Here is an 11,161-nt window from a genome sequence, read left to right as displayed (position 1 = left end):
CAACATAGACCTTCAGGGTGGAGGGAGACAGCCTTCGCTCCAGCCCCTGTTGAAGGAAGGAAAGCACAACACTGATCGAGCATCTCCGGGGGTCTTCTCGGTGAGAAGAGCACCAGTTGACGAAGAGGTTCCACTTCAACGCATAGACGTGTCTCGTGGACGACGCTCTAGCGGAAGTGATGGTAGCCACCACCGCTGGTGGTAGGGTACTCAAACCTGCCTCGTCCCATCCAGGAGCCACACGTGGAGGTAACAAAGATCGGGACGAGGGTGCCATAGGGTGCCCCGTCCCTGAGAAAGAAGGTACTTCCTCAGAGGGATCGGCCAGGGAGGTGCTGTCGCGAGGAGTAATAGTTCGGGGAACCAGGTCCGGTTGCCAGTAAGGGGCAACCAGAATGACCTGCTCCTCGTCCTCCCTGACCTTGCGCAAAGTGTGCGCAAGAAGGCTCACTGGGGGAAACGCATACTTGCGGCCCTGCGGCCAGCTGTGCGCCAGAGCATCCGTGCCGAGCGTGCCCTCGGTCAGGGAATAGAACTGGGCGCAATGGGTCGAGTCGTGAGAGGCAAACAGATCTATCTGCGCGTCCCTGAACTGGTCCCAAATCAGCTGAACCGACTGGGGATGGAGTCGCCATTCTCCAGGGAGGGGCTGAAGCCGTGAGAGCTCGTCGGCTGCACAGTTCAGCGCTCCGGGAATGAAGATGGCTCGAAGCGACCTCAGATGCTTCTGACTCCATAGGAGGAGGTGGCGAGCGAGTTGTGACATACGGCGGGAGCGTAGACCACCTTGATGGTTGATGTACGCCACAGTGGCGGTATTGTCTGAACGGACTAGTACGTGTTGACCCCTGAGCAACGCCCGGAAGCGGTGCAGGGCAAGGCGTACTGCCAACAACTCGAGGCAATTGACATGCCACAGCCGCTGGGGTCCTGTCCAGGAGCCCGCAGCAGCATGTCCATTGCACATGGCGCCCCAGCCCGTGGTGGAGGCATCTGTTGAGACAACAACATGCCGGGAAGCTCGTGCCAGGGGGACACCGGCCCTGAGAAAACCGAGGTTCGCCCACGGGGTGAAGAACTGACGGCAGGTCGGAGTAACTGGTACTCGGAACGTGCCGTGTTGCCATGCCCACCTCGGGACTCGGTCGCGAAGCCAAAGCTGAAGCGGTCTCATATGAAGCAATCCGAGCGGCGTGACCGCGGCTGCAGATGCCATATGCCCCAGGAGCCTCTGAAAAAGTTTCAGTGGAACCGCACTCTTGCCCTCGAATTGTCTTAGGCAAGTCAGCAGTGACTGTGCGCGCTCGCTCATAAGCTGCGCGGACATGGCGACCGAGTCGATGTCCATACCGAGAAAAGAGATCCTCTGCACGGGGCAAAGTTTGCTCTTCTCCCAGTTGACCCGAAGGCCCAGACGGGCTAGGTGCCGAAGCACTAGGTCCCTGTGCTCGCAAACCTGATCTCGAGAGTGAGCTAGGATCAGCCAGTCGTCGATATAACTCAGGATGCGAACCCCTTGTTCTCGAAGGGGAACAAGGGCCGCCTCGACGACCTTCATGAAGATGCGAGGAGACAGGGCTAGCCCGAAAGGGAGAACCGCGTACTGGTATGCCTGCCCCTCGAAAGCAAACCGGAGGAACGGTGTGTCGAGGAAGAATGGAGACATGAAAGTAGGCGTCCTTCAGGTCGATCGCTGCAAACCAATCCTGGGGCCGTATGCATTCGAAAACGCGTTTGGCGGTGAGCATCTTGAACGGCATCCGGTGAAGGGAGCGGTACAGCACGCGCAAGTCCAGGATTGGCCGTAACCCACCGGTCTTCTTGGGGACAATGAAGTAGGGGCTGTAGAAGCCGGACCTCATCTCGGCTGGAGGGACAGTCTCGATTGCACCCTTCGCCAGCAGGGTGGCAATCTCTGCTCTCATGATAGGGGCATTGCCACCAACCAAAGTGGAGCGGACTCCCCAGAAGCGGGGAGGAGACCGTGCGAACTGAATCGCATAGCCGAGCCTGACGGTACGCACGATCCAGTGGGACAGACGGGGAAGCTCTAGCCAGGCTCCCAGGAACTGAACCAACGGGATCATGCGAGCCACAGGCGTCCCCCCGGAGGGGCAGCGAAGCGGAGTAACTGGCCCAGATGTGGACGGCATAGGGGCCCGGAGAGGGGGCACAGTTAGCAACCGCGCCCTGGCAGAGGGGGCCAGGGGAGGACCAGGCTGGTCGTCCCGCGGGGGCCTGCTCTGCCAGGGGTCTGGCGACACAGGGGGACAGCGGCGAAGCGGTCCGTGGACGGCACGCCATGTCAACCACCTCTGGGACAGAGGGGGACGAGGAGAGCACGGCTTGTGGGCGGCGCTCTGTGACGTCCGAGAACTCTGTGCTCAGAGACGGGAGAATCAGCTCTTTGGAGAATAAGGATTCTTCCCCGGCCCTCCCCGGGGAAAGGAGTGGTCCTGCTACCAACTCCTGGAAAGAACTGAGTCCCATCTCTGAGGAGCCCAACTCAAGAGCGCCGCTTAACCCGGCGTGTAGCGGGGTGCGGGGCTGGAGAGGACTGTGGCGTCCGACCGCGGCCTCCAGAGCCGACCCGGGTGAACGGGCGGGGTGGGAGCCGCGGGGGGGCGCCCTCGGCAGTGGGCAGACCGAGGGATCTGAGCGGACGGCGGGGCCGTCGGGACAGAATCAACCTCAGTCTGCTCCATCGCCGAGGTGCCCGTCTCACGAGCGCCGCTTAACCCGGCGTGTAGCGGGGGGCGGGGCTGGAGAGGGCTGTGGCGTCCGCCCGCGGCCCCCAGAGCCGGCCCGTGAACGGGCGGGGTGGGAGCCGCGGGAGGGCGCCTTCGGCGGTGGGCAGACGAGGGATCTGAGCGGACGGCGGGGCCGTCGGGACAGAATCAACCTCACTCTGCTCATGGGCGGCTGAGAGCTGTTGGGCAAGCCCTCAACCGCACCGCCGAAGAGGCCGACCTGGGATATGGGAATGTCGGACAGACGGGTCCGCGCGACATCCAGCACATCAGACAGGTTCAGCCACAGACTGGTGAGCATCACCTGACCCAGGGAGCGTACGGCCACTTTCGTCGCTCAGAGAGCAAGGTCAGTGGCGGCGCGCAGCTCAGTGAAGAGCCCTGGGTCAGTCCCGCCCTCGTGCAGGTCCATGAGCATCTGGGTCAGGTGGACCAGCAGAATGACCATGGCATGCAGTGAGGCGGCTGCCAGTCCCGTGGCGCTATAGGATCTCGCCACAAGCGTAGACGAAAAACTACAGGCCACGGGCGGGTGCTTAGGATTGCGCCGAGAAGAAGCACTCTGAGGACCCATAGCATCGCAACAGAGCGTTCAGCCGGGGGAACCCCAGTGTACCCATGGGCAGCGGCCCCATCGAGGGGAGGAAAGGCGGATGAGATCAGCGAGCGGTCCCGAGAAGACAAGGGGGTCTTCTTGGACTTCGAGATCTCATCATGCACGTCCGGGAAGAGAGGTATTGGGGTTTGCCGTGGACGAGGGTCGGCGGCCTTACCCAAAACCCATCGTCCCAGGAAAGCATGGTCGTCATCTCCGGATCAGACTCAGGCACAGCCGTATGCACACCGGAAGGTGGCAGCTGTGACGAGCCCTCACTTCCAGAAGACTCAAACCCACCTAGTGATGCTGCAACAGACATGGCATCTTCCTCTGTAGCTTCAACTGAAACACGCGGGCCACCAGAGGGTAGACTCGCGGGAATCAGCAGTTCACTAGCGGGCACCGTCATTGAAGAGGGGGGCTGGGGACACGGACACATAGTCGGCGCCTAGATCCAGACCGTAACCCTCAGGTCACCCTGGCCACCAGCCGAAGATCGGGGGGTGGATGAGGGGACTCTCACTCTTGCGAGTTCACCGAGTCTCGACCTATTTATGACGCGATGATCACGTTCCCAGCGAGAACATGAGTCACCCACGAGCGCTGTTCAAGCCTGATCAAAGCCCAAACACACTAGACAGCGCTCGTGCCCATCAGAGTCCGATACCAGTCCGCTGCAACCAGAAATGCACGGGCGAGCCGTCTTTAAAAAGACGTGCCACGTGTAAGCTCTTTTAGTGAGAGAAAACTCAAGTGTTGAAGCACCCGGGGAGAAACGCACCGACTGGCAGACCACTGCAACAGATCAGCAGGAAGCACGCTCTCGCCGTAGATCGCCGTCACACCAACACTCGAGGTACTCGTTTGTAAAGCTGACAATTCAGAGATGGCTTGTGGAGAGAAGAATACACTTGGCTCCGAAGCGAAAACATATCTGCTTGCTGCCGGCTTCCTCCTTTTATACCCACGAGGTGGGGCGGAGTTACGCCATGCAAATTCCGCAGACCCATGGCATTTCTTTGCCATTGGCTCGTTTTGTAATACTCGAAGTTGATAGGCTTTCTAAGCGAAACCCCATTCGTCGTCATCCGACGTAACTCGGAGTGACAACGAAGGGGAACTCTAATGTTAATTTTGGTCATGGCTTGTCTTGAAAAACAAATACAATTTGATGGTCGCCATAGGAGAAGTCACACTGCAGGACTGTGAGTCAAATCTTCTGACACTGACAGAATTTCGTAGGAGGTAAAATTTGATTGCAACTAACGATCAAAGACGTAATATTTTAGCCTAGGATCAGAGGAATCTTTTAGGATTTGCAAAATTTGTCTCAGACGAAAATCTTAAAATATGTCAGTGCCATCGGTTTCTCTCAAGATGCACACCAGTAATGTTTTTTTTCTAAGGCATGTTTATAAAAGCTTGCCTTGTCTGTGAACTGAGGCCTATGTATATATGATTATTTTGTGATTCCAGAAGATATGCTCTGTTTTCCAGAACTGTATGTTCTTCATTAAAAAATATTTTTATTTGGTTAGAGTTATATTATATATATATTTTATGATATAAAAAGGAAATAAAAGAAAGAGTACAAAAGTCTTCCGACTGAGAACCATGGCCTCGAACTTGGAGGTGCTGATTCTCATCCCAGCCGCTTCACACTCGGCTGCAAACTGTCCCAGTGTATGTTGAAGGTCCTGGTCTGATGAGGCCAACATGACAACATCATACGCAAAAAGCATAGACAAAATCATGTGGTCCCCAAACTGGACACTCTCCGGCCCCTGCCTGCGCCTAGAAATTCTGTCAGTACCGGTGACAAAGGGCAGCCCTGCCGGAGTCCAACATGCATCGGGAACAAGTCTGACTTACTGCCGGCAATGCGAACAAAGCTCCTGCTCCGCTCGTATAGGGACCGGACAGCCCTTAGCAGAGGGCCCCAGACCCCATACTCCCAGAGCACCCTCCACAGGATGCCGCGAGGAACACAGTCAAATGCCTTCTCCAAATCCACAAAGCACATGTGGATTGGTTGGGCAAATTCCCATGAACCCTCTTGCACCCTGGAGAGGGTATAGAGCTGGTCCAGTGTTCGTCCCGGCCGGGACAAAAACCACACCATTCCTCCGAATTCTCCTCTCCAGTACTCTGGCATAGACTTTCCAGGGGAGGCTGATAATAGCCCCAATAGTTGGAACACACCCTCCGGACCCCCTTCTTGAGAAGAGGGACCACCACCCCGGTCTGCCAGTCCAGAGATACTGTCTCCGACTGCCACGCAATGCTGTAGAGGCGTGTCAGCCAAGACAGCCCCACGACATCCAGAGACTTTAGGTAATCAGGGCGGATCTCTGTGCCTTGTCGCCGAGGAGCTTTTTAACTACGTCAGGCACTTCAGCTTGGGTTTTAACTACCTCGGTGACTTCAACTTGGGTGATGGACGAGTCCACCTCCGAAACCTCGACCTCTGCTTCCTCAATGGAATATGTGTCGGTGGGATTGAGGAGATCCTCGAAGTATTTTTCCACCGTCCTATGATATTCTCAGTTGAGGTCAACAGCTGCCCACCTCGACAGTAAACAGTGAAGGTAGGGCACTGCTTCCCTCTCCTAAGGCGCCGGACGGTTTACCAGAATCTCTTCGAAGCCAACCGATAGTCCTGCTCCATGGCCTCACCGATCTCCTCCCAGGCCCGATTTTTTGCCTCCAAAACTACCCGGGCTGCAGTCCGCTTGGCCTGCCGGTACCCGTCAGCTGCCTCAGGGTTCCCACAAGCCAGCCAGGCCTGATAGGACTCCTTCAGCTTGACGTCATCCCTTACTTCCGGTGTCCACCATCGGGTTCGGGGATTGCCGCCTTGACAGGCACCGGAGACCTTACAGCCACAGCTCCAAGCGGCCACGTCGACAATGGAAATGGAGAACATGGTCCACTCGGACTCAATATCTCCAAACTCCCTCGGGATCAAGTCGAAGCTCCGCCGGAGGTGGGAGTTGAAGATCTCTCTGACGGGACTCGGCCAAACGTTCCCAACAGACCCTCACAGTACATTTTGGTCTGCCGAGTCTATCCAGCTTCCTCCCCCGCCATCGGATCCAACTCACCACCAGGTAGTGATCATTTGATAGCTCCGCCTCTCTCTTCACCTGAGTGTCCAAGACATACGGCCGGAGGTCGGATGAAACGACCACAAAGTCGATCATCAGTCTCCGGTCTAGGGTGTCCTGGTGCCACGTGCACTGATGGACACCCTTATGCTTGAACATGGTGTTCGCTATGAACAAGGTGTGACTAGCACAGAAGTCCAATAACAGAACATCGCTTGGGTTCAGATCAGGGGCCGTTCCTCCCAGTCACACCCCTCCAGGTGTCACTGTCGCCTCCCACGTGGGTGTTGAAGTCCCCCAGTAGAACGATGGATGGCCCATTCAGAGCACTCCAAGAGGGCCGGGAACTCTGCACTGCCGTTTGGCCCATAGGCACACACGACAGTGAGAGACCTATCTCCGACCCGAAGGTGCAAGGAAGTGACCCTCTCGTTCACCGGGGTAAACTCCAACACATGGCGGCTGAGCTGGGGGGCTATAAGCAAACCCACACCAGCCTGCAACCTCTCGACATGGGCAACTCTAGAGTGGTAGAGAGTACAGCCTCTCTCAAGGAGTGTGTCTTTGGAGACCCTACCAGGGGCATATATCATTGGGGTACTCAAATATTTATATATATACGTTTATATATATACAGGTTTATATATGCTATATTGCCAAAGGTATTGTGACACTCATCCAAATGATTGAATTCAGTATTCCAATCACTTCCATGGCCACAGTTCAAGCATACAATCAAGCACCTAGGCATGCAGACTGCTTCTACAAACATTTGTGAAAGCACTCTCAGGAGCTCAGTGAATACAAGCGTGGTACCGTGATTGGTTGCCACCTGTGCAATAAGTAAAGTCCATTTGTGAAATTTCATCACTACTAAATTTTCCACGGTTGACTGTTAGTGGTTTCATAACAAAGTGAAAGCAATTGGGAACAACAGCAACTCAGCCATAAAGCGCATCCTGAGGCGCACAGTGCGAAGAAGTCGCTAACTTTCTGCAGAGTCAATAGCTATAGACCTCCAAACTTCATGTGGCCTTCAGTTTGGCTCAAGAACAGTGCTTAGAGAACTTCATGGAATGGGTTTCCATGGCCGAGCAGCTGCATCCAAGCCTTAAATCACCAAATGCAATGCAAAGCGTTGGATGTAGTGGTGTAAAGCATGCCACCAATGGACTCTAAAGCAGTGGAGACGTGTTCTCTGGAGTGACGAATCACGCTTCTCTGTCTGGTAATCCAATGGACGAGTCTGGGTTTGGCAGTTGCCAGGAGAACGGTATTTGCCTGACAACATTGTGCCAAGTGTAAAGTTTGGTGGAGGGGGGATTATGGTGTGGGGTTGTTTTTCAGGGGTTGACCCCTAACCCCTAACCACATTTTAAACAGTTAAAGGGACTCTTAATGCTTCAGTATACCAAGACGTTTTGATCAATTTCATGCTCCCAACTTTGGGGATTGTCCTGTTCCAACATGACTGTGCACCAGTGCACAAAGCAAGGTCCATAAAGACATGGATGAGCGAGTTTGGTGTGGAGGAACTTGACTGGCCTGCACAGAGTCCTGACATCATCCCCATAGAACACCTTTGGGATGAATAAGAGCACAGGCTGCGAGCCAGGCCTTCTCGTCCAACATCAGTCCCTGACCTCACAAATGAGCTTCTAGAAGAATGGTCAAACATTCCCATAAACACACTCCTAAACCTTGTGGAATGCCTTCCCAGAAGAGTTGAAGCTGTTATAGCTGCAAAGAGTGCGCTAACTTCATTTTAAACCCTAAGGATTAAGAATGGGATTTCATTAAAGTGTATGTGCATGTATAGGCAGACGTTCCAAAACTTTTTGCAATATAGTGTATATATATATATATATACATTTTAGTCATCTTCAGGCCACCTTGGAAGTTTGATAAAGTTCTCCCTGGTGGACAACAACTAAATTTCATCATAACAATCTCGCAAGTTAATGACCATGAGTGGAGTGAATAAACAGCTTCTGTCTTCAGTCAGCTTCAGTCTTCATAATAACAATGACAGTGACAAAACATCATCAGTGATGTGTGGTAGCTATTGGAGACTATGCACACTACAGTTTCAATTCTAATGTCATCACCATGACTGGGCAGTTCATTATTATTTAAAAAAAATAATACTACATTTTTTTTCCTAAATTACTTACAATTTATCATACCACTTTGAATTTACTTACTGAAAAAAACTGAAAAAACATCATCAGTTTTACAACACATGTGTGCTCCAAATACTCACAACACAACCAAATTTAGAAATGCGCTGCAAACGTTCACAACACAACCAAATACAGAAACGCACTGCAAAAAGCACAGACCACAACGGAAATGTTTCCAGGGGACCCCAGTAAGTGACGAACCCGGCTGGGACATGCTTATTGCTCGTGAGCATCCCTATGCCCTACTCACTTTAAAGGGCAGAGCCCTTGAAGTGGGGACTTTGGAGAGAGCAGGGCACTTGTGTGTCATTATGTAGCCATTTGGATAGCACTTGGTGAAGGAAGCGACGAAAGACAACGTTATTTCCTCATTGTTTTCACCTGGGATTTTCTCATGACAACGCAGCAGTGTCCATCAGCTGAATAGCTGTTCTTAAGACAGAAATTATTGCTGTTAACATAGCTGTTAACATAACTATACAAAGTTGTATGTCATAAACATGTCATGTCTGTATGTTTTGAACAAAAACAAGTTTAAAAAATAAAATATAAAAAGTAGACTTTGAGCTATAACCATGTCCCAGCTGGGTTTGTCACGTATTGGGGTGAAGGGTTGGTCAAAATCCCTTGCCTCTTCAAATACATCTATAATCATATCCTTTTGAATGTATATACTTCCTTTATAAAAATCAATAATCAAATATATTCATTATCACATAATAATTTTTATATTCTTTGTGCTTGTGAAATTATATTGTCTTAAATGCATGTGATGTAAGTAACCAGTTTCTTTTAGGTGCATTCCAATCTTACTTTGAGATTGCACGCAGTACACGCAGGACACGAAAGCCATGTAACCCACAAGGCCGTTTGTCTCTTTCTCTGGTATCAGTAGAGGGTCCTAAAGGCAGCGTGGACACATATGATTCTTCGCTGGACATATGGTCAAGCTATATTGAGCGTTACTATATCGAACTTTAATTGTTGTATTAAAATGTATTCTTTCCAGTATATTTCCTTCCTTCGGAGTAAATGCCAGTGATCTGTTTTTCTCCCAAATGAGTGAATGTTTTAGCATTATGTTTTGGTATACTTAACTGATAATAAGGAGCTCAGACTCTCTTCAGCCTTGATGGGAGCTGTTATTTGTTGGTGTCTGTTATGTGTGTGTGTGTGTGTGTGCGTATGACATTCTATGTAGGTTCTGGACGTTCGGACCAGACACCCCGGCGCCCTTCTCTAACCTGCGAGGCCACCACAGACCTAAATCTAATGAGTGGACGACAACTATCTTGACTAATGGCGATAGGCACCCCTATCTACTCACATGTGTTAAATTGTTTAGGCTCTTAATGTTTCTTAGCCAATGAGAATCATTCAACCTGTAAGCAATGACGTAGCTTAGACCTTGGAAATGGTATAACTGCTGTGATCTTTGTAACTGTAAGCGGGGCGGCCTACGAACTCCTGTGCGAGTATTGAAGCTGACTTCTGCTGATGAAACTGCAAACTATCTTCAGTAAATATTTTCTTTAATTTTTTATAATTCTGACTCTGGGTCTTCATTCTTCATATCTGGTTCTGGGTCTTTAACTGTACACCCCTTACAGTTTGGTGGAGGATGCGGCGGGCAATCATTCCGTGGTGACATCTCTGGCAAATCAACACACAAGGTAGTAAGCTTTTATTAATTGTTAGGGCTGTCTGACTGGAAGAGATTTTGAAGGAGAGCGGGAGAGCCTTCACTCCGATGAGGCGAGTGAAGGAGTAAGTAGCCTTCACTCCGATGAGGCGAGTGAAGGAGTAAGTTGTAGGCCTACTGCTGAGAGGATAAGAAGTCGCTGAGAGCGTCGTTAAGGGTAACGGCAGCAGACAGCGCAAGCAAAGCGTGCTCTGTGGGGGCCCCGCTGGGCATTAATGGTGTAGCACCACCCCAGCAGAGTACGTCCCTGGACGGGAGGTCCAGTGGCACCGTAAACCTGCTCAATCTCTTCCATCTCAGATAGGGGATCCCCGAATTTAGTGAATCAGGCAGTTAGGGATACTAACAAAAATAGGGTTGTTTGCCAGGGATGCATCAGGAACGATCCCGAGAGAGAAAAAAAAAAGAAAAAAAAGTTGTGACCCAAATTGGCATGGACCAGTATATGTAACTGTGATTTTGGAGTATACTCTGCAGTTTCATCACGGAGAAGCCAAGCTGTGTTGTTCAAAGATCGCCGCCTCCATTTCTGCAATGACCTCAGGTGAGTTTGAACTGTTATTAAGATATGGCAGACAAACTGAGTAACTTGATCAGTAACCTGAACAGTCCTGAAACTAATAGTGAGACAGAAAAGAGCGAACGCTGTAAGCAGCTGTGCTCTGAAGCCCTCACTTCAGAGAAATTTGCAGAAATTATTGAGTAAATGGTTGTCTTGATAAGTTTTGCTTCTATTTGGAAATTTAAACAACAACTTGACTGGCTACAAACAAACAAAGAAACTGAAAAATTAAAATGTTTAGCCTTGTATTGCTTACGAT

The sequence above is a fragment of the Siphateles boraxobius genome, unplaced genomic scaffold, assembly GCF_051911475.1.
Source record: "Siphateles boraxobius isolate OS27281-9 unplaced genomic scaffold, OSU_SipBor_1 22, whole genome shotgun sequence".
Taxonomy (NCBI): domain Eukaryota; kingdom Metazoa; phylum Chordata; class Actinopteri; order Cypriniformes; family Leuciscidae; genus Siphateles; species Siphateles boraxobius.
Note: the sequence above shows the minus strand (reverse complement) of the source record.